The sequence below is a fragment of the Leucoraja erinacea genome, chromosome 12, assembly GCF_028641065.1.
Source record: "Leucoraja erinacea ecotype New England chromosome 12, Leri_hhj_1, whole genome shotgun sequence".
Lineage (NCBI taxonomy): Eukaryota > Metazoa > Chordata > Chondrichthyes > Rajiformes > Rajidae > Leucoraja > Leucoraja erinaceus.
The window spans coordinates 6466275-6489803 of NC_073388.1; the positions used below are offsets into that span (position 1 = coordinate 6466275).

At 46.6% G+C, this 23529-nt stretch overlaps 1 protein-coding gene across 1 annotated transcript in view; it reads right to left on the minus strand.

Moving 5' to 3' along the window:
• Positions 1 to 17181, minus strand: part of gja2 (gap junction protein, alpha 2) — a 34719-nt gene extending 17538 nt beyond the window's left edge. Inside the window, exon 1 of the mRNA XM_055644187.1 lies at positions 16204 to 17181. The gene's annotated coding sequence lies outside the window, so the exon portion shown is untranslated. The remainder of the gene's footprint in view (positions 1 to 16203) is intronic.
• Between the last annotated feature and the right edge of the window lie 6348 nt (positions 17182 to 23529).

Consider the following 23529-nt stretch of genomic DNA (forward strand, 5'->3'; position numbering starts at 1 on the left):
CAGGTCACGGGGAGAACGTACAAGCTCCGTACAGACAGCACACATAGCCAGGATCAAACTGGGGTCTCTTGTATGGTAAGGCAGCAATTCCACCACTGTGCCGCCTGGTTTACTATTGTTATATGTACCGGGACACAGTGTAAAATATTGCTTTACACGCTGTCCAGGTGAATCACACCACACACAAGTATATAACCAGGGCGGCACGGTGGCACAGCGGTAGTGTGTCGGGCAGTACAGATGCTTCATCAACCTCTGATGCATCTGCATTGGATGCTTTCCGTAGTGGACTTTTAGAAATTGGCAAGTCATTGGAGACGTGCCTCATTTCCTTAGCCTTCCAGGAAGTTGACATTGGAATGTGTTCTTGGCTGCAGCTTCAATGTGGTTGGGCTAGAATAAATTGTCAGTGATTTTTCCACCCAAGAACTGAATCGGAAGAGGGATTGTCTCAATGAGTCACACAAAATTCCAGGGACAAAAAGAACTGCAGAATTAGTTTAGTTTAGAGATACAGCACGGAAACAGGCCCTTCAGCCCACCCCTATCAGCGATCCCTGTACAGTATCCTACACACACACTAGGGACTATTTACAATCTTTACCAAAGTCAATTAAGCGACAAATCTGTATGTCATTGGAGTGTGGGGGGAAACCTGAACACCCAGAGAAGACCCACGCGGTCACAGGGAGAACGTACAAACTCCGTACAGACAGCGCCCATAGTCAGGATCGAACCCGGGTCTCTGGCGCCGTGAGGCAGCAACTCTATCGCTGCGCCACTGTGCGGTTCCAACAGATGCTGGAGATTTGAGCAGAAGTGCTGGGGGAAGTCTGTGGGTCAGGCAGCATCTGTGGAGGCAATGGACAAGCGACATTTTGGGTCGGGACCCTTCATCAGTCTGAAGAAGGATACCGACCCAAAACCTCGCCCCTTCATTCCCTCCACAGATGCTGCCTGTCCCGCTGAGTTACTCCAGCACTTTGAGTTTCATACTAAATTCTGAATCGAATGGACCGGCTAGATGTTGAAACATTCTGTCTCAAAAATATAACATGGTGCAACGTGAAACTTAGGATGAGGGGACACAGTGATAGGAAAACTGATTGGCTTTTAGGATTGAAAAGTAGGAACATAGAAAATAGGTGCAGGAGTAGGCCATTCGGAGCCAGCATATCAATCATATCAATCATATCAAACATATCAATCATATAATCATGGTTGATCATCTCAAACCAGTACCCCGTTCCTGCTTTTCCCCCATATCCCTTGATTCCTTTAGCCCTAAGAGCTAAATCTAACTCTCTCTTGAAAACATCCAGTGAATTGGCCCACCACTGCCTTCTGTGGCAGGGAATTCCACAGATTCACAACTCTCTGAGGGGAAAAAGTTTTTCCTCATCCCGGTCCTAAATGGCCCACCCCTTATTCTTAAACAGTGTGCCCCCTGGTTCTGGACTCCCCCAACATGGGGAACATTGTTCCTGCATCTAGCCTGTCCAGTCCCTTAAAAATTTTATCTGTTTCTATAAAATCCATAAGATTGAAATGAGGGGAAGTTATTTTTTTTTAATGCTGTGAGATGTGTGCCTTTAGAATTTGCTCCGAGATAGGAATGTTCAGCTGCTGAGTATTCTCTGGGCTGACTTCATTAGATATTTTATACGAGGGTTATCAGAGGACTTGCGCGCAGGAGTGGAGGGGCTGGTTCAGTAAGCGTTTGTTGACTGGAAGAACAGACTCCAAGAGCCACATGGGCTCTTACCTCTTGTTCTTATGAACTTATTAACGTGACCTTAGAGGGGTGTATAAGATCACGAGAGGAATAAACAAGTTAAATGCACAGAGTCTTTTACCCGCAGTAGGGGAATCAAGCTGCTGCCTCACAGCGCCAGAGACCCGGGTTCGATCCCGACTACGGGTGCTGTCTGTACGGAGTTTGTACGTTCTCCCCGTGACCTGCGAGGGTTTTCTCCGAGATCTTCAGTTTCCTCCCACACTCCAAAGACGTACAGGTTTGTGGGTTAATTGGCTTGGTGTAAATGTAAAATAGTTCCTGGTGTGTGTTGGGCAGTGTTAATGTGCGGGGATCGCTGGTCGGTGTGGACTCGGTGGGCCGAAGGGCCTGTTTACACGCTGTATCTCTAAACTAAACTAAACACTCTCGAGGTTCTGTTCATCCCCATATAATCGTCTGTTCTCCTCAAAACTATAGTCCACATAATTCTTTCCTGACTTTGTGTGAAACTTAATGCCAATCCTTCGTTATTCTTTGTGTAACATATCGCTGGGCAACTCATATTCTTACCATAACTCCTCCCCAGATATCATATTTATGTGAAAGCTAATTTCAGAACAAGAAAATGCTGATTCTTAGTAATGTTTGGAGCTAATTCAAGTAAGTATCTCCTGTATACTTATAGTTTTGCGGTGTGGTTTGGATATAAAACTACATAAGGTTTTGGTTAAAATTTCATGCAATTGGGGAGGTGCCTGTGTTCTCTTGCGAGAGAACTAAATTTAACATTAACGTTGACCACTGAGTCATCCATGTGCATTTATTATCGCTAACGCCCAAATTGTTCTTAAACAACCTGGAAAAAGACTTGCATTTATATTACTCCTTCCACGTCCCTTTCAGACAAATAGTTCCAAATAGTTTACATCAAAACACTTTTAGTCACAGCTGACTAAGCAAATAATAAAGCACGGCAGTCAATTTATATACAGCAGCATATCAAATACCCCCGATGAACAGGAAGGTTAAAGACGGCTGCACAGTGTACGGTAAGTCCTTTAGAGAATGCAGAGGGGAGAGAAGGGGAGAGAGGGGGTGAGAAGGAGAGAGAAGAAGGAGAGAGAAGAGGAGTGAAAGGGAGAGAGGGGGGGGGGGGGGGGGGGGAGAAGGAGTGGAGACACTTTTAAGAAGTATAATAAAGTTTAGCGGGCATTTAACCTACCGGTTGGATTTCCTTGGTCCTGAAAACTCCAATGTGCCAATTAAAATGCCCGGTCAGCGAAGGAGATTGCCTACGGCTGCCCTCGACTGCCTGTAACTACATAGCGACCCCACTCCACTGCACTACGAGTTTAAAAGAACCATGCCGACCAATTTTCACTTTCGGAAAATTTTCCCACGACCTAGCTGAGGCCGCGAGTATGCAGGAACTTCCCTCGAGCGTGAAGGAGAGTTCCACTGACCTCCGAGGACCACGTGTCGACCATGCTGCGAGTTTGAGTCGAAGTCGAGGGCAAACTCTTCCAAACTCACAGATTAGGTCGCCGCAGTGGGACAGCCCCTTGAGCAACATTTCTGATTGGGACCCTTATTCAGGCCCACACAAGGAACTCCAGAAGCTGAAATCTTGATTAAAACACAAAGTGCTTGAGTAACGCAAGTCTGATCATAATCCATAATCCACGCTGGCCAGTGATACACACACACACACACACACACACACACACACACACACACACACACACACACACACACACACACACACACGCGCACACGCGCACACGCACGCACACGCACACGCACACGCACACGCGCACGCGCACACGCACACGCACACGCACACGCACCAATTAACAATTTTTTAACCTATCCGTGTTCACCAGAGCCAGACTCCAGAATGCTGGAGTAACTCAATAGGACAGGCAGCATCCCTGGAGAGAAGGAATAGGTGATGTTTCGGGTAGAAATCCTTCTTCAGACTGGTGTCTCCAGAGATGCTGCCTGACCCGCTGAGTTACTCCAACATTTTGTGCTTAATTGATAGATGTGGAAATAATTCATCTACTCTTCCAGTTAGTGTCACGAGATCTATTTGCTTCACTGAGTGAGCTGGTAAAGCCTCTGTTTCAATCTCCCATTGTTACTAGGTTTTTGACCAGAAATGTTCACAATTCTATCTTCCACCCTTCAGATGCTGCTTGACCCAGCAACCTCCTCCAGCAGATCGTTGCTGAAGATTCCACCACCTGCTGTTTCTTGCGTCTCAATCTATATGACTCCAAAATGAGCATAGAAACATAGAAACATAGACAATAGGTGCAGGAGTAGGCCATTCGGCCCTTCGAGCCTGCACCGCCATTCAATATGATCATGGCTGATCATCCAACTCAGTATCCCGTACCTGCCTTCTCTCCATACCCCCTGATCCCCTTAGCCACAAGGGCCACATCTAACTCCCTCTTAAATATAGCCAATGAACTGGCCCCAACTACCTTCTGTGGCAGATAATTCCACAGATTCACCATTCTCTGTGTGTGAAAAATGTTTTTCTTATCTCGGTCCTAAAAGATTTCCCTCTTATCCTTAAACTGTGACCCCTTGTTCTGGACTTCCCCAACATCGGGAACAATCTTCCTGCATCTAGCCTGTCCAACCCCTTAAGAATTTTGTAAGTTTCTATAAGATCCCCCCTCAATCTTCTAAATTCTAGCGAATACTATCCAGTCTTTCTTCATATGAAAGTCCTGACATCCCAGGAATCAGTCTGGTGAACCTTCTCTGTTCTCCCTCTATGGCAACAATGTCCTTCCTCAGATTTGGAGACCAAAACTGTACGCAATACTCCAGGTGTGGTCTCACCAAGACCCTGTACAACTGCAGTAGAAACTCCCTGCTCCTATACTCAAATCCTTTTGCTATGAAGCAGTGATCTTATAGAGGTTCCACTTAGTTCACTTTGGTTTAGTTTACTTTACTTTAGTTTAGTTTAGCTTAGTTTGGTTTAGTTTAGACATACAGTGTGGAAACAGGCCCTTCGGCCCACTGAGTCTATCTCCGCACACTAACACAAGCCTCCACACACACTAACATTTTTTTAACCTATTAGCCTACACACCTGTATGTCTTTGGAGTGTGGCACCAGTGTTCAAGATCATGAGAGGAATAGATAGAATCAATGCACAGTTTTTTACCCAGAGTAGGAGAATTGAGGGCCAGAGCACATGGGTTTAAGGTGACGGGGGAATGATTTCATAGGAACCTGAAAGACAACCTTTTACACAAAGGGTACTGGATGTTTGGAACAACTGCCGGAGGAGTTAGTTGAGGCAGGTTCTATCACAACGATTAAGAAACAATCAGACACATACATGGATAGGGCAGGTTGGGAGAGTCCAGAACCAGGGGTCACAGGTTAAGAATAAGGGGTAAGGCATTTAACCATATAACCATATAACAATTACAGCACGGAAACAGGCCATCTCGACCCTTCTAGTCCGTGCCGAACATGTATTCTCCCCTAGTCCCATCTACCTGCGCTCAGACCATAACCCTCCACTCCTTTCCCGTTCATATAACTATCCAATTTATTTTAAAATGATAAAAACGAACCTGCCTCCACCACCTTCACTGGAAGCTCATTCCACACAGCCACCACTCTCCGAGTAAAGAAGTTCCCCCTCATGTTACCCCTAAACTGCAGTCCCTTAATTCTCAAGTCATGTCCCCTTGTTTGAATCTTCCCTACTTTCAGTGGGAAAAGCTTTTCCACGTCAACTCTGTGTATCCCTCTCATCATTTTAAAAACCTCTATCAAGTCCCCCCTTAACCTTCTGCGCTCCAAAGAATAAAGCCCTAACTTGTTCAACCTTTCTCTGTAACTTAGTTGCTGAAACCCAGGCAACATTCTAGTAAATCTCCTCTGTACTCTCTCATTTAGAACGGAGATGAGGAAACACTTTTTCACACAGAGAGCTGTGAGTCTGTGGAAGTCTCTGCCTCAGAGGACGGTGGAGGCCGGTTCACTGGATGCTTTCAAGAGAGAGTTAGATAGGGCTCTTAAAAATAGCGGAGTTAAGGGAAATGGGGAGAAGGCAGGAACGGGGGACTGATTGGGGACGATCACATTGAATGGCGGTGCTGGCTCGAAGGGCCGAATGGCCTACTCCTGCACCTATTGTCTATTGTCTATTGTTTAGAGGGATATGGGCCAAATGCAGGCAGCCCCTCTCTATAGTTCGGGTGCTCGAGTCCGGGCAACATCTTTGTAAATCTTCTCTGCACCCATTCTAGTAACTCATTCCAAGTAAAGGAATTATAATGAAGACAAGAGGGTGACAGTGAAAGGCAACAGTTACAATGCATGTTTATAGAGGAAAGATCATCATTGGGGCTAGTGTAGATGGGACATGAGGGTCGGTATGGGCTAGTTGGGCCGAAGGGCCTGTTTCCACACTGTATGACTCTATGACTGTAAAAAGAAAGCATCTGGCAGTGCATAGTACTGGACTTGATTGTCAACTCAGTCTTATGTGCTCAAACCACTGGCTTTAATGACCATGCAATTTGATTTAGCGAGTTAAATAATTCCATCATGCGTCCTAAACTTCATTTTGTGTTTTGGATTGTTGCATATTAATCTCAATTCAATAACAAGATGACATTGAGATAAGAATATTTTTTTCTCTGCCACTGCTGTGGTGGAAATTCAGAATATCCTCATTCATTAGACCGCATGACCTGGGAGCAGAATGAGGCCATTCAGCCCGTCGTATCTATTCCACCATTTAATCATAAGGTCATAAGGGAAAGGAGTAGATTCAGCCCATCAAGTCTACTCCGCCATTCAATCATGGTTGATCTATTTCTTTCAACTCACCCCATTCCCCTGTCCCCCCCCCCCCCCGTAGCCTTTGACTCCGTTACTAATCCAGAACCCATCAATCTCGGCTTTAAAAATACCCAATGACTAGGCCTCCACAGCTGACTGTGGCAATGAATTCCACAGATTCGCCTCACACACTGGTGAAAGAAATTTCTCCTCGCCTCCATTCCAAAGGTACGTCCTTCTATTCTGAGGCTGTGCCCTCCGGTCCTAGACTCTCATTCATCTTCCATGGAATTTCTATACATTGAGATGCGATCACAGGACATGAAATGTTAAAGTGTGTTTTTACCTCCACAAGCGTTGCCTAACCTAATGATCATTTCTATTTACTAATCAGGTATCTCTCCTTATTTTATTCATATTGGCCTTGAAGATGGATTAATCATTGCCTGAAGAAGAATCACCTACCCATGTTCTCCAGAGATGCTGCCTGGGCCATAGTTACTCCAACACTTTCTGTCTTCAAAATAAATAAATAAATGGCTGTTTTTTTTTATGCTTCACCTATTTGTAGATGGAAGCAATTTCCAGATTGCCCGAGGGGTAACGATGAACGTGAGGGGTAACTTTTTAAACACGGAGGGTGGCGGGTGTATGGAATGTTCTGCCACAGGGGGTAGTTGAGTCAGATACTATCGCAACGTTTAAGAAACATTTAGATAGGCATATGGATAGGAAAGGTTTAGAGGAATATAGGCCGACTGCAGGCACGGTGCTGCAGCGGTAGAGTTGCTGCCTGCCTTACAGCGCCCGAGACCCGGGTTCGATCCTGACTACGGGTGCTGTCTGTACGACATTTGCACGTTCTCCCCGTGACCTGCGTGGATTTTCTCCTGGAGCTCCGGTTTAAGGATAAGGGGAAATCGTTTAGGACCGAGATGAGAAAAACATTTTTCACACAGAGAGTGGTGAATCTCTGGAATTCTCTGCCACAGAAGGTAGTTGAGGCCGCAGTTCATTGGCTATATTTAAGAGGGAGTTAGATGTGGCCCTTGTGGCTAAAGGGATCAGGGGGTATGGAGAGAAGGCAGGAACAGGATACTGTTGGATGATATGCCATGATCATGTTGAATGGCGGTGCAGGCTCGAAGGGCCGAATGGCCTACTCCTGCACCTAATTTCTATGTTTCTATGTTTCCTCCCACACTACAAAGTTTGTTGGCCAATTGGCTTTGGTAAAATTGTAAAACATCCCTAGTGTGTCTAGGATAGTGCTGGTGTGATCGCTTGTTGGCGCAGACTTTCTGCGCTGTATCTCTAAGCTGCGCTCAGCTAAGGTGGAACTGTTGTGGGCGGGACACGTTGGTTGGCGTGGGCAAGATGTGCTGAAGGGCCTGTTTCCACACTGTATGATCTGATGACTAACAGTGGTGTGATCCTTTGATCTCTTCGTCTCCCAGTAAACAGGCTGACGGTTCATGCCGTACTCTTGAAGGGATTTGAACAACATAGTACATTGTGTCATATGTGTGTACTCTATTATTTGCCATCCTTCTGTTGTCATTTCATACGGAGACTCCAACCCGGAGGCTAACTTGTGACCAGCAGTCCATAGTGAAGAATGTATTGATAATTCTTGTCACACTGCATTGGTCAAACATCATCAATTGGGGTTTGTGGAGAAAGTTAATATTTTCAGATGCAGTTTGTTAGTGATATATTGCACCATCTAAAAATATACCAGAATGCTGCTTGGATCAGGTGAGTAGCTACAAGGAAAGTTTAGTTTATTTTAGTTTAGAGATACAGCGCGGAAACAGGCCATTCGGCCCACCGAGTCCGCGCCGACCACCACTAGTTCTATCCTACACACTAGGGGCAACTTACAGAACCTGCGAACCTGCACGTCTTTGGGGCGTGGGAGGAAACCGGAGCACCCGGAGAAAACCCACGCAGGTGACAGGGAGAACGTACAAACTCCGTACAGACAGCACCCGCGGTCAGGATGGAACCTGTGTCTCTGGCGCTGTGAGGCAGCAACTCCACCCTCTAAGCCACAGTGCCGAGAGGTTGGATAAACTTGGGTTCTTTTCTCTGGATGGTTGGAGTGGAGGCTTGATGGAAGTCAAGTCAAGTCAAGTCCCTTTTATTTCTATAGCACATTTAAAAAACAACTCACGTTGACCAAAGTGCTTTACATTGGTGGAGGTACTAACGTTATACAACATTGGTTCATAGATTAAGTACATATATAAATACATACATATAGTCCTCCCTCAGGACGTCAAGAAAGGCTTGAGAATAAAGATGGCTTAAGGGGTTGGACAGGCTAGATGCAGGAAGATTGTTCCCGATGTTGGGGAAGTCCAGGACAAGAGAAATCTTTTAGGACCAAGATGAGAAAAACATTTTTCACACAGAGAGTGGTGAATCTCTGGAACTCTCTGCCACAGAAGGTAGTTGAGGCCACAGTTCATTGGCTATAGTTAAGAGGGAGTTAGATGTGGCCCTTGTGGCTAAAGGGATTAGGGGGTACGGAGAGAAGGCAGGTACAGGATACTGAGTTGGATGATCAGCCATGATCATATTGAATGGCGGTGCAGGCTCGAAGGGCCAAATGGCCTACTCTTGCACCTATTTTCTATGTTTCTATGTTTCTATGAGTTTTTAGTGTCGACTTAAAAGAGTTGATGGAGGGGGCAGTTGTGATGGGAAGAGGGATGCTGTACCACAGTCTAGGAGCTGCAACCGCAAAGTGATGAGAGGCACACGACACAATAAACTAAACTGAATTGAAACTGATGTGCCAAAGAGCCTGCTTACCCTGGTGGAAATGTCAAAGACTAGAAGGCATACCCTTAAGGTGAGTGGTGGCATAGTGTAAAGGATGCAAGCGGTGGATGCCACACATGGTGGTGGAGGTCAACGTGATAGTGGTTTTTAAGAATATTTTAGACAGGTACGTTCCTGAGCAGGGAAGTGAGGAATATGGATCACCTGCCGGCAGATATGCACGATGCGATACTCCGCGCGCTGGTCACAGACGTGGATCTGCAATCACGCATTAGAATTGCTGCACACTTTTAAACCTGTACTCCAGCAGCAGCATTTATTTTGTGTTTACGACCCAATTGTAATCATGCGTTGTCTTTCTGCTGCCTGGTTAGCACGCAACACATATCTTTTCACTGTACCTCGGTACACATGACTATCACATAACCATATAACAATTACAGCACGGAAACAGGCCATCTCGACCCTTCTAGTCCGTGCCGAACACGTATTCTCCCCTAGTCCCATACACCTGCGTTCAGACCATAACCCTCCATACCTTTCCCATCCATATAACTATCCAATTTATTTTTAAATGATAAAAACGAACCTGCCTCCACCACCTTCACTGGAAGCGCGTTCCACACAGCTACCACTCTCTGAGTAAAGAAGTTCCCCCCAATGTCACCCCTAAACTTCTGTCCCTTAATTCTCAAGTCATGTCCCCTTGTTTGAATCTTCCCTACTCTCAGTGGGAAAAGCTTATCCACGTCAACTCTGTCTATCCCCCCTTAACCTTCTGCGCTCCAAAGAATAAAGCCCTAACTTGTTCAACCTTTCTCTGTAACTTAGTTGCTGAAGCCCAGGCAACATTCTAGTAAATCTCCTCTGTACTCTCTCTATTTTGTTGACATCCTTTCTATAATTAGGCGACCAAAATTGCACACCATACTCCAGAATTGGCCTCACCAATGCCTTGTACAATTTTAACATTACTTCCCAACTAGACTATCAACTAAACTCAAACTCAGATGAGGTCAGTATATGTTGACATCATGTTCTTAACTGTTGCGATGGTCCCAGCCTCAACTACCTCCTCAGGCAGCTCGTTCCATACACCCACCACTCGTTGTGTGAAAAAGTTACCCGTCAGGTTCCTATTAAATCTTTCCCCCCCCCCCTCGCCTCAAACCCACTTCCTCAGGATGACTGCCCCCTTCTCCAATAGGAAGCAGAGTTTATGTGTTTTCCATTCCGTTTGAATCTGTACGTCACGGAGCTATCAATAAAAGTAACTAGCAGCGGAAAGGTTAAAATGGGAAGTGTGAGGCCAGTTTTATCATAGAGAGGGTAGTGGGTGCCTGGAGTGAGCTGTTGCAGATGGTTGAGAGAGTATTTAAAGAGACATTTGAAGAGGCTCATGGATATGCAGGGAATGGAGGGATATGGATGATGTGCAGGCAGATAAGAGATGGCCTTGGCATCAAGTTCAACACAAACATTGTGGGCCGAAGAGCCTGTTCCTGTGCTGTACTATTCCATGTTCTATGTTCATACAAAGCAAGAATTTCATTGTCCTATCTGGGCCACATGACAATAAACTCTCTTGAATCTTGAATCAGACTGAGCTACACACTATTGGTGAGTTCATGCTTAACTCTCTCATTGATATGAGTAGTGACAACTATGGCACCTTTGCCTCTGGCTACCAGGAGACTTGGAGGTGAATTAACGTGGATTTCAACATTTAGTCTCCAGTGACTTCTCCTGTGTTTCCGCCACTGACCCAGGTTCAATCCTGACTACGGGTGCTGTCTGTACGGAGTTGTCCCCGTGGCCTGCTTGGGTTTTCCTCTGGGATCCTCGGTACCATCCCACACTCCAAAGACGTGCAGGATTGTTGGCTAATTGGGTTGGTTTAATGGTAAATTGTCCCTAGTGTGTGTAGGATAGTGTTAATGTGCGGGGGTCGCTGGTCGGCGCGGACTCAGTGGGCCAAAGGGCCTGTTTCTGCGCTGTGTCTCTAAACTAAACTAAATTAGACATAGAATAGTAAGTGAAGGAAGGAACTGCAGATGTTGCTTTATACCGACAATAGACACAAACTGCTGAAGCAGCATCTCTGGACAAAAAGAATGGGTGACGTCTCGGGTCAGAACACTTCTTCAGACTGAAAGCTTTTCCCATCTGTAGTTCTCCCCACTCCTCAATAGACAATAGACAATAGGTGCAGGAGTAGGCCATTCGGCCCTTCGAGCCAGCACTGCCATTCAATGTGATCATGGCTGATCATCCACAATCAGTACTCCATTCCTGCCTTCTCCCCATATCCCCTGACTCTGCTATCTTTAAGAGCTCTATCTAGCTCTCGCTTGAAAGCATCTAGAGAACCGGCCTCCACCGCCCTCTGAGGCAGAGAATTCCACAGACACACAACTCTCTGTGTGAAAAAGTGTTTCCTCATCTCCTTTCTAAATGGCTTACCCCTTATTCTTAAACTGTGTGGCCCCTGGTTCTGGACTCCCCCAACATCGGAAACATGTTTCCTGCCTCTAGCGTGTCCAAACCCTTAATAATCTTATATGTTTTAATAAGATCCCCTACCATCCATCCTTCTAAACTACAGAGTATACAAGCCCAGCCACTCCATTCTCTCAGCCATCCTGGGAATTAACCTTGTCAACCTACGCGGCATTCCCTCAAAAGCACGAATGTCCTTCCTCAAATTAGGGGACCAATTAGAGGACCTCCTACCTTCCGTCTGAAACGTCACCTATTCCTTTTCTCCAGAGATGCTGCCTGACCCGCTGAGTGACTCGAGCACTTTGTGTCTATCAATGGTAAATTAGACAATCCCTTCTCTGCTTTGCCATCTGATATCTCTGAACCCTCTCTATTTAGAGTTACTTGGAAAATATTGTGTCGTGAAGCTATGCTGCGGCTTTATTTCTTTTGACAAGCATACATTTAAAAAACCTCTTAAAACTCAATACCTTTACATAATATATGCATTTTTGAGATCTTAATCAAACAGAAATTGTGTCTTTAAAAGCTGATTGAATACTTTAATCTTGTATTTCCAATGCAATGTCTATCTTCGGTATAGAATGGTACAGCACATGAACAGGCCCTTCGGCCCACAATGTCCGTGCCCAACATGATGCTGCTAACCTAATCTCCTCTGCATATCCCTCCATATCCATGTACCATTATGGAAAGATAATGAAATATAAAATCACAATGTCACATTACGGCACGTATATCATGAAGGCATGCAAACTGATCTGAACCAACTTCAGAATGACCAACAAGTTTTACAGATGCCACACTAACTCATATTTCAAATCCTTCTCGAGGCAGAGGAGCGACTTTCAGTAAACTCATGAAACCCATGCGATCGCAAAGAGAACGTGCAAACTCTGTAGTCTGCAGACAGCAGAACCTGGATCGAAGCTGGTGCCTGCCGTAAAGCAGCAACTCTATCGCAGCGCCACCGTGCTGCCCTTTAAACTCTCCACCTCTGACCTTGAAGGTATGCCCTCTAGTCTCTAACCTCGTGCAAGCCAATAACTCACAGGGCAGTGAACTTGTTGCTGCTGTCTAGATTCAGTCCTGTCTGTCTGTCTGCCCTTGCAATTGACAGCTGCTTGGTGACATCACCAAACGAGAGACATGTAACTTGTGGGAGACTCTAGGACCAGAGGGCACAGCCTCAGAATAAAAGGACGTAGCTTTAGAAAGGAGGTGAGGGGGGAATTTCTTTAGTCAGAGGGTGGTGAATCTGTGGAATTCGTTGCCACAGACAGCTGTGGAGGAGGCCAAGTCAATGGGTATTTTTAAGGTGGAGATTGACAGATTCTTGATTAGTGCGGGTGTCAGGAGTTATGGGGAGAAGGCAGGAGAATGGGGTTAGGAGGGAGAGATAGATCAGCCATGATTGAATGGCGGAGTAGACTCGATGGGCTGAATGGCCTAATTCTGCTCCTATCACTTATGAACGTCACATCTCTTGCTAGTGAGGCTCACTAGGTGAGAAACACTCTGCCACTAATGTTTCTACTTTTTTTAATATAGCGTTTGCTGCCAGGACCTCAGTAAAATTAACCATCATGGATTCTTAATAATCGTTTGTTCATTTGAACGCGACTCATTTAAACATGTTTGAAGGGGGCTGGAAGATCTAACTTAGTTTCTCAACTTTTCACACCAAGTGGGTCTGACATGTTCGTTACTCTGCATTTAAGAAGGAACTGCAGATGCTGGAAAATCGAAGGTAGACAAAAGTGCTGGAGAAACTGGTGCTGGTTTCGGCCCGAAACGTTGCCTATTTCCTTCGCTCCAAAGATGCTGCTTCACCCATTGAGTTTCTCCAGCACTTTTGTCCACCTTCATTACTCTGCAGTACTTTTTTCCTGTGAGAAGTTCATAAGTTCGTAAGTGATTATGAAGGTCACAGCTTAAGGATAAGGGGGAAATCCTTTAAAACCGAGATGAGAAGAATTTTTTTCACACAGAGTGGTGAATCTCTGGAACTCTCTGCCACAGAGGGTAGTTGAGGCCAGTTCATTGGCTATATTTAAGAGGGAGTTAGATGTGGCCCTTGTGGCTAAGGGGATAAGGGGGTATGGAGAGAAGGCAGGTACGGGATACTGAGTTGGATGATCAGCCATGATCATATTGAATGGCGGTGCAGGCTCGAAGGGCCGAGTGGCCTACTCCTGCACCTAATTTCTATGTTTCTATGTGATGAGAGCAGTATTAGGCCATTCAGCCCATCAAGTCTACTCCACCATTCAATCATGGCTAATCTATCTCTCCATCCTAACCCCATTCTCCTGCCTTCTCCTCGTAACCCCTGACAACAACTATACTAATCTAGAATCTATCTATCTCTGCCTTAAAAAATATCCATTGACTTGATGGTGATGTTTCTTTTCCGTGAGTCATCGTTGTGAACTACTCTTGTTTAAGTTGCCAACTCAGTGGTCATTGCTCAAAGTTATAGTCGTTTTTTTTTGTGCCTCGGGTTCATATTTCTTAAAATCTGATTCCATCTGCTTGTGATAAGATTCTGGGATAGCTTTGTTCGGTTTAGAGATACAGCGCGGAAACAGGCCTTTCGGCCCACCGAGTCCTCACCGACCAGCGATCCCCGCACACTAACACTATCCTACACACGCTAGGGACAATGTTACGTTTTCACCAGACCAGAGAGAGAGGGAAAGCAAGGGTAACTTGAAGTTAGAGAAGTCAATGTTCATACCGCTGGGGGGGGGTAAGCTGCCCTAGCGAAATATGAGGAGCTGTTCCTCCAATTTGCGTTTGGCCTCTCTCTGGCAGTGGAGGAGACCCACTAAACCACTCTTGACTCTTGAAGAGCAACTTTTTAACACAGAGAGGGGTGAGTGTATGGAACAAGCTGCCAGAGGAGGTAGTTGAGGCAAGTATTGATACAGCATTTAAAAGACACTTGGGCAGTTACATGGATGGGAACGTTTCAGAGGGATATGAGCCAAGCGTGGGCAGATGGGATTAGAGTAGATGGGGCATTTTGGTCAGCATGGGCAAGTTAGACAGTAGGACTTGTTTCCACACTGAGTCTATGAGTTAAAGGAGATGTGTGGGGCAGGTTTTATTTACACTGAGAGTGACGGGTGCCTGGAATGTGCCACCAGGGGTGGTGGTGGAGGCAGATAACAATAGCGTGGAAGAGGATTTTAGACAACACATCACGGTTTCACCGGGGAATTAAGGCATGTGGATCACGAGCAGGCAGAGATCGGGTAGTCGGCATCGGACGTAGTGGGCCGAAGGGCCTGTTGCTGTGTTGTATGACTATGACTCTCTAAGCTGGTCAATCAAATATTCCACAGAGAGGGCTAATGTCTCTCAAACACCATGTGAGACGTGTCCATGAAAATCACACCGCGATTAGTTTAGCTTTTACTCGTGTAGGACCCTGTGGCTCTAAATAACTCCAGTGAACTCATATGCTTAAGAAAGAACTGCAGAGGCTGGAAAAATCCGGAATGCTAGAAAAAGGTGGACAAAAAATGCTGGAGAAACTCAGCATCTATGGAGCGAAGGAATAATGTGACGTTTCGGATCGAGACCCTTCTTCAGTCTGAAGAAGACAGAAACCATTTGTTCAATCTGAAGAAGGGTCTCGACCCGAAACGTCGCCCATTCCTTCTCTCCATAGATGCTGCCTCACCCTCACCCGCTGAGTTTCTCCAGCATTTTATGTCTACCAGTGAACTAACATCAATATAAAAACATTCTACAGTAACTTTACAAATGACGTGGTTTCTTTAAAATGCTTGGACCTACTCTTTCACCGACACTGTTTGTAAATAAGGGGATACAATTCCTCCACCCTGTTCCCGCTGAGTTACTCCAGCGTTTTGTATCCATTCTCGGCGTGCACCAGCATTTGTTTAGTCTATGTGTAGGAAGGAAGTGCAGATAGATGTTGGTTTAAACCAAAGATACTAGAGCGTCTATAATCCTTTGGTTTAAACCGAAGGTAGACACAAAATACTGGGGGTAACTCAGCGGGACAGGGCAGCATCTCTGGAGAGAAGGAATGGGTGATGTTTCTTCGGTTTCAGTTCAGTTTATGTTCACGTGTAGCGAGGTAGAGGTGAAAAGCTTTCTGTCGTGTGCTAACCAGTCAGCAGAAAGACAATACGCGGTTACAATCGAGTCATTTACAGTGCCAGTGAATGACAAAAGGGAAAAACTTTTAATGTAGTTCCTTCCTACACAAATATATCGTCCAGTTGCCAGTCTCTCGGAGATGTAGCGGCAATCTGAGCACATGGATTATCAAACAAATAGTTGGATTAATTTAAACGCTGGCGGTTACCTTACTGCTGGGAATGACATCAATCAGAACCGATCCCAGAATCTGTACCTCGGCAGTTTCTTGCGTCCAGCGAGCAGTCTCTCTTAGATAATCATCTCTCCACTCCTCGGCCAACTAACACACACACACGCGGAAATAAAGGAGTGTTGGAAATATATATTAGAAGAAAAATAATAAATTGGGCGGTGCCTGGTGTTACCCCGACCCAGGGTGGCAGCGGTGTGTACAGCGCCGGCTCCTGCCCTTATTTTAGCTCGTTTATATATTGAGTGTGGTCCCGGGTTCGGCAGCCGGCCTCTGACTCCGTATTTGAAGCAGGTTTAGACAGTAAAGTTGGGACAAGGATGAGTGGCGTCACAGCCAGCCAATGGCACTGGCACCCATGCTAAAAATAAACGTGGCGGCGCTGGTTGGAGGTTTATCAACCCCAGGCTGGAATTCGGATGAGTTTTGATGGTCTGGATGACTCGCTCACTGTTCAGCTGCGCCGTTAAAGCGACCAACCTCCCCCCGTCTGCTCACTGGAGAGAGACACAAAAAACTGGAGTAACTCTGCGGGGCAGGCAGCGTCTATGGAGAGAAGGAATAGGTGACGTTTCGGGTCGAGACCCTTCTTTAGACTGGTTTTCATGGAGTCACTCTTGACTTATGCCTACTATGTTCTGTTGTGCTGAAGCAAAGCAAGAATTTCATTGACCTATCAGGGACACATGACAATAAACTTTCTTGAATCTTGAATCTGGTGAATCTTGATACAGTGTGGAAACAGGCCTTTCAGCCCAACTTGCCCATACCGGCCAACATGCCCCATCTACACTAGTCCCACCTGCCTGCAACATGTGGGCAAGTTGGCCCACATCCCTCCAAACATGTCCTATCCATGTCCCTGTCTAACTGTTTCTTAAAACGTTGGGATAGTCCCAGCCTCAACTACCTCCTCTGGCAGCTTGTTCCATACACCCACCACCCTTTGCGTGAAAAAGTTACCTTTCAGATTCCTATTAAATCTTTTCCCTTCACCTGTGTCCTCTGGTCCTCGATTCCCCTACTCTGGGCAAGAGACTATGTGCATCTACCTGATCTATTCCTCCCATGGTCTTATATATGGTTAGGGATAAGGGAAACGAGAGATATAGATATAGACGATGTTTGAATGTGGATAGACCCACAAAAGTTGGGACTCGAACTATATAGACTTGGGGACAGTGTTTTAACTTTGCACTGATATTGTCGAAGTTTTTGTCAGATTAAAAAATATATTAACTGAACCATTCCCCCGTTTATTAAGGGGTTGTGTTGCTGCAAGTGAGGATTTCATTGTTCAGTTTCGGGACATATGATAATAAAACACGAAGAGAGACACAAAAAGCTGGAGTAACTCAGCGGGACGGGCAGCATCTCTGGAGAGAAGGAATGGGTGGCGTTTTGGATTTGAGACCCTTCTTCAGACTAAGAGTCAGGGGAAATTAAAACGAGGGGTAAAGACGGTGATGTGGAGAGATATAGAACAAATTGAGAGATACATTACGGAAACAGGCCCTTCGGCCCACCGAGTCCGTGCCGACCAGCCATCGCCCGTTCACACACTAGTTTAGTTTAGAGATACAGCGCGGAAACAGGACATTGTTGGCTGGGTGAAAACAAGTTACAGCCAATGAGACTCAACAAGACGACTTTGAAGCGTCTTGACGAGTGGGGAAGTGTCAGGAGAGAGGTGGGGGGCGGGAGGGGCGGTTGCAAAGGTGACTTGAAGTTAGAGAAATCGATATTCAACTTTCTGGCTGTATCCAGCTATGGATCTATAGAAATACACGCAATAATTCTCGCTATGCTGAATCAGGGTTTAATTACTTGATGAACACATTTCACAATGAAATACGCGTTATATTGTGGAGCCTCACCGGCCTTAAGGTAATTAACAACAGCGCCAGAGATCCCAGGTTCGATCCTGACCAGGAGTGCTGTCAGTGTGGAGGTTTGCACGTTCTCCCTGTGACCGCGTGGGTTTCCTCCGGGTGCTCCGGTTTCCTCCCACATCCCAAAAAACATGCGGGCTTGTAGGTTAATTGGCCCTCTGTAAATTCCCCCCTAGTGTGTAGGGAGTGGATGCGAAAGTGGGATAACATAGAACTAAGTGTGAACTTGCCTATTCACCTTGGACTGGGTGGGCCGAATGGCCGGTTTTCATGCTGTATCTCTGATCTAATCTCGGATCTAAATTAAAACCGAACATAAATTAACACACTGTTCAAGAAGGAACTGCAAATGCTGGAAAATCGAAGGTAGTCAAAAATGCTGGAGAAACCCAGCGGATGAGGCAGCGTCTATGGAGCGAATGAAATAGGCAACGTTGCGGGTCGAAACCCTTCTTCAGACTCCATAGATGCTGCCGCACCCGCTGAGTTTCTCCAGCATTTTTGTCTACCATAAAGTTACACACGTTCATCTCTCGCCTCTAAGATTTGCTGTATTTAAGACAGGGTTTGTTAGAGATATACACAAAGTGCTGGCGCAACTCAATGGGTCAGGTCGCGTCTTCAGAGATGCTGCCCGGCATGCTGAGTCACTCCAGCACTTTGTGTCTATCTTTGGTACAAACTAGTGTCTGTAGTGCTTTGTTGCTAGGCACAGGTTGACAGAGGCCGGTGACTGATCTAACCAGTCAGAAATACTCTCAAGCGTGACATTGAATTCCAAAACTCAATCGATGAGGAATGACGGAAATTCGGCATTCTTTATTTATAAGCTCCAGGAATGGTTGGCAGAAAGCTTTTCAACTCAGTTTCGGTCGGCAATATTCACTGGAAACACACACACACTCGGGGCTACATCAGTACAGCAAGAATAATGTTAGCGCTTTTAGAAGGCGGTATTTGACAAGGTCGCCAACCCGCGGGTCTATTTCTACAGGTCAGCTGCGGGTTCCATGCGAGACCTCTGGCCCCTGAGTCACAAGTTGTTCACCACCCCCCTCCCTCCCCACCTCCCCCAACCACACAGCCTTCAACACCTCGCAAACATCTGAGGCAATGGGCATTGATTGAATGAATGCCTCCAACCTGTCAGATTACAGAGAGGATCTCTTGGAAGAAGAGTTCAAAGAATATTGGAGTTGTCCTCGTCAACCTACATTCATTAGTCAACATGCTAAACATAGACCATACACACAAAATGCTGGAGTAACTCAGCGGGACAGGCAGCATCTCTGGAGAGAAGGATTGGGTGAAGTTTCGGGTGGAGACCCTTAAAGAAGGGTCCTTCTCTCCAGAGATGCTGCCTATCCCGCTGAGTTACTCCAGCATTCTTGTGCCTACCTTCGGTTTGGAACACTTATGATTCAAGTGGCGGATGATTAATGGCGTTGATTTATCAATGGGTGGCACGGTGTTGCAGCTGTAGAGTTGCTGCCTCACAGCGCCAGAGACTCTGGTGCTGTCTGTGTGGAGTTTCCACGTTCTCCAGTAGGCATGCAGGTGCAGCAGGCAGTGAAGAAAGCCAATGGTATGTTAGCATTCATAGCAAAAGGATTTGAGTATAGGAGCGGGGAGGTTCTACTGCAGTTGTACAGGGTCTTGGTGAGACCACACCTGGGGTATTGCGTACAGTTTTGGTGTCCAAATCTGAGGAAGGACATTATTGCCATAGAGGGAGAACAGAGAAGGTTCACCAGACTGATTCCTGGGATGTCAGGACTTTCATATGAAGAAAGACTGGATAGTATTCGCTAGAATTTTGAAGATTGAGGGGGGATCTTATAGAAACATTCTTAAGGGGTTGGACAGGCTAGATGCAGGAAGATCGTTCCCGATGTTGGGGAAGTCCAGAACAAGGGGTCACAGTTTAAGGATAAGAGGGAAATCTTTTAGGGCCGAGATGAGAAAAACATTTTTCACACACAGAGAGTGGTGAATCTGTGGAATTATCTGCCACAGAGGGTAGTTGAGGCCAGTTCATTGGCTATATTTAAGAGGGCGTTAGATGTGGCCCTTGTGGCTAAAGGTATCAGGGGGTATGGAGAGAAGGCAGGTACAGGATACTGAGTTGGATGATCAGCCATTATCATATTGAATGGCAGTGCAGGCTCGAAGGGCCGAATGGCCTACTCCTGCACCTATTTTCTATGTTTCTATGTTTCCATGTGACCGCGTGGGTTTCCTCTGGGTGCTCCGGTTTCCTCCCCCACCCCACAGACGTGCGGGGTTGTAGGTTAATTGGACCCTCTGACTATCTTTGTGCTTTGCTGGCTTTACCTTGCACTGAAAAGTATTCCCTTATCATGCATCTTTACACTGTGAATGGCTCGATGTCTTGTCTTGCCGCTGGCTGGATAGCAGCAACAGAGGGTTTTCATTGTACCTCGGTACACGTGACAATAAACTAAACTGGACTTATTCGCAAGAGTTTTATAGACTGAAATACAGCCGTGTGTGTGTGTGTGTGTGTGTGTGTGTGTGTGTGGTGAATGTGACAACTGTATCTTTTCAAGTAAGGGTTTTGCTTGTGAAGTTCTGAGTCGATTGTTGTTTTCTGATATCCTTGGTAACTTAAATGTCCTCATCTATGTTTGTTGGGGTGGGAGATTGCAACCTTCACGTGGACCTTCACCTTGTTTCATCGAATGCAATCAACCTGGCGTACACAAACAGAAGATCAAACAGAACAAGTTGTCTGACAACTTCGGGCTGTGCACGCCACACGCAAGAAAACGTAGATCGATATTTGGTTTCCAAGGCTATTTGTGGCAATGCGTTCTCAGGTGTTCCTTTGTGTAGGAAGGAACTGCAGATGCAGGTTTAAGCTGACGATAGACCCAAAAAAACTGGAGTGACTCGGTGGGACAGGGCAGCATCTCTGGAAAGAAGGAACTGGTGGCATTTCGGGTCTAGTCTGAAGAAGGGCCACGACCCGGAACTTCACCCAGAGATGCTGCCTTGTCCCGCTGAGTTACTCCAGCCTTTTGCGTCTACCTTCAGATGTTCCTTCCCCGTAGGTGGAAGTCATGGGTCAAATCTCAGGGCTCGTTCTCACACCGTCTGACTGTGGCAGGGAGTGGATGTGAAACTTTGTGCAGGAGAGTGCTGGTTTACACCGACGATAGACACACAAGGCTGGAGTAACTCAGCGGGACAGGGCAGCATCTCTGGAGAAAAAAGGAATGGGTGACATTTCTGGTCAGGACCTTTCTTCAGATACTTTTCGACCCGAAATGTCACCCAACATTTTGCTCCAGAGGGATGCTGCCTGACCCGTTGAGTTACTCCAGCATTCTGTGTCTATCTTCGGTTTAAAACAGCATCCGAAGTTCCTTCCTACACATAGAACTAGTGTGATTCGGAGGGTCGGCATGGACTCCGTGGGCCGAAGGGCTTGTTTCCATGCTGTATCTTTCAATTAATTCAAGTGATCAGCAGTGCAGTTTAGCAGCGGGATGGTAATGAAAGCAGCCGGATTTGTCCATTTATACAGCAGTCGCTGCAGGGATAATATACCCACATGTTCCAAGGAGGGGGGTAGCAAGCGACACTAAAACGGCTACACTCTACACAGGAAGGTCTGAAGGTGAACATAGAAACATGGAAAATAGGTGCAGGACAAGGCCATTCGGCCCTTCGAGCCAGCACCGCCATTCATTGTGATCATGGCTGATCGTCCCCTATCAATAACCCGTGCCTGCCTTCTCTCCATATCCCTTGACTCCACTAGCCCCTAGGGCTCTATCTAACTCTCTCTTAAATCCATCCAGTGACTTGGCCTCCACTGCCCTCTGTGGCAGGGAATTCCATAAATTCACAACTCTCTCGGTGAAAAAGTTTTTTCTCACCTCAGTTTTAAATGACCTCCCCTTTATTCTAAGACTATGGCCCCTGGTTCTGGACTCGCCCAACATTGGGAACATTTTTCCTGCATCTAGCTTGTCCAGTCCTTTTATAATTTTATATGTTTCTATAAGATCTCCCCTTCATCCTTCTAAACTCCAGTGAATACAAGCCTAGTGGCGTCGAACAAGACAGTGGCGTGAAGGAACAGCATGAAACGAGACAATAGATAATAGGTGCAGGGGTAGGCCATTCGGCCCTTCGAGCCAGCACCGCCATTCAATGTGATCATCCCCAATCAGTACCCCGTTCCTGCCTTCTCCCCATATCCCCTGACTCCGCTATTTTTAAGGGCCCTATCTAGCTCTCTCTTGAAAGCATCCAGAGACGAAACCATATGATAGAACTTGATTTATCCCAGGAGGGAAATTGAATTGCCAGCAGTCAAAAGGCACAAGATACGTGAAACATGAAAACACAGTGACGCATTGAAAGCATTGGGGGTGTGCAAAGATTGAGGGGGGGGGGGGGGGGGTGGGGGGGGGGTGGGGAGGAGGGGAGTCAGTCTACCCCAGGCATTACAGTAATGCCCCTGTCCCACTTAGGAAACCTGAACGGAAACCTCTGGAGACTTTGCGCCCCACCCAAGGTTCCCGTGCGGTTCCCGGAGGTTTTTGTCAGTCTCCCTACCTGCTTCCACTACCTGCAACCTCCGGCAACCGCCTGCAACCTCCGGGAACCGCACGGAAACCTTGGGTGGGGCGCAAAGTCTCCAGAGGTTTCCGTTCAGGTTTCCTAAGTGGGACAGGCAGCGAGGTTTAGTAAGATTCCAAAGAGACCGTGGAAGATGCTGGAGACATGAGCAAAACGCAAAGTGCTGGAAGAACTCAGCGGTTCAGGCAGCATCCGTGGAAGGGATGGTTGGATGGGTAGCTGACGTTTCGGGTCAGAATTTGAGGGGGCAAAAAAAGGTCCCGCAACGGGCCTGAAACGTCACCTGTCCCAACTGCCTCTGCAGATGCTGCCCCCCTCCTCCAGCCCTTTGTTTTGTGCTGCTTTGCTTCAGAACGAGCCCAAAGATCTCGGCGGCTGATGGAGCGACTCGGAATGAAGGTGTGAACGGCAGCAACACGAAACGGACACAAAAATGCTCGGCGGGTCAGGCAGTATTCTCTGTAGAGAAGGGATGGGTGATGGTTCGGGTCGAGACCCTTCTTCAGACGGAGCGTCGTGGGGGAGAGGGAGTTACAGAGATAAGGAAGCGTAAAGAGATCAACAAGGGATGCATGTTAAGGAACATTGAGAATAGACCACTGTTAGCTGGGAGGAGGTGACAACAAACGCGGGTCTGTGGGGCAGCATCTGTACCTGAGGTTGTCTAGACTTGAGCGCCACACACACACACACCTCACACACGCACAACTTAAACCTATTCACCGACGGTAGGCGGAGAGATCACCAAACGCAAGGAAAGACTCACCTTGCCGGAGAAATGTGGGAGCAGGAGGCA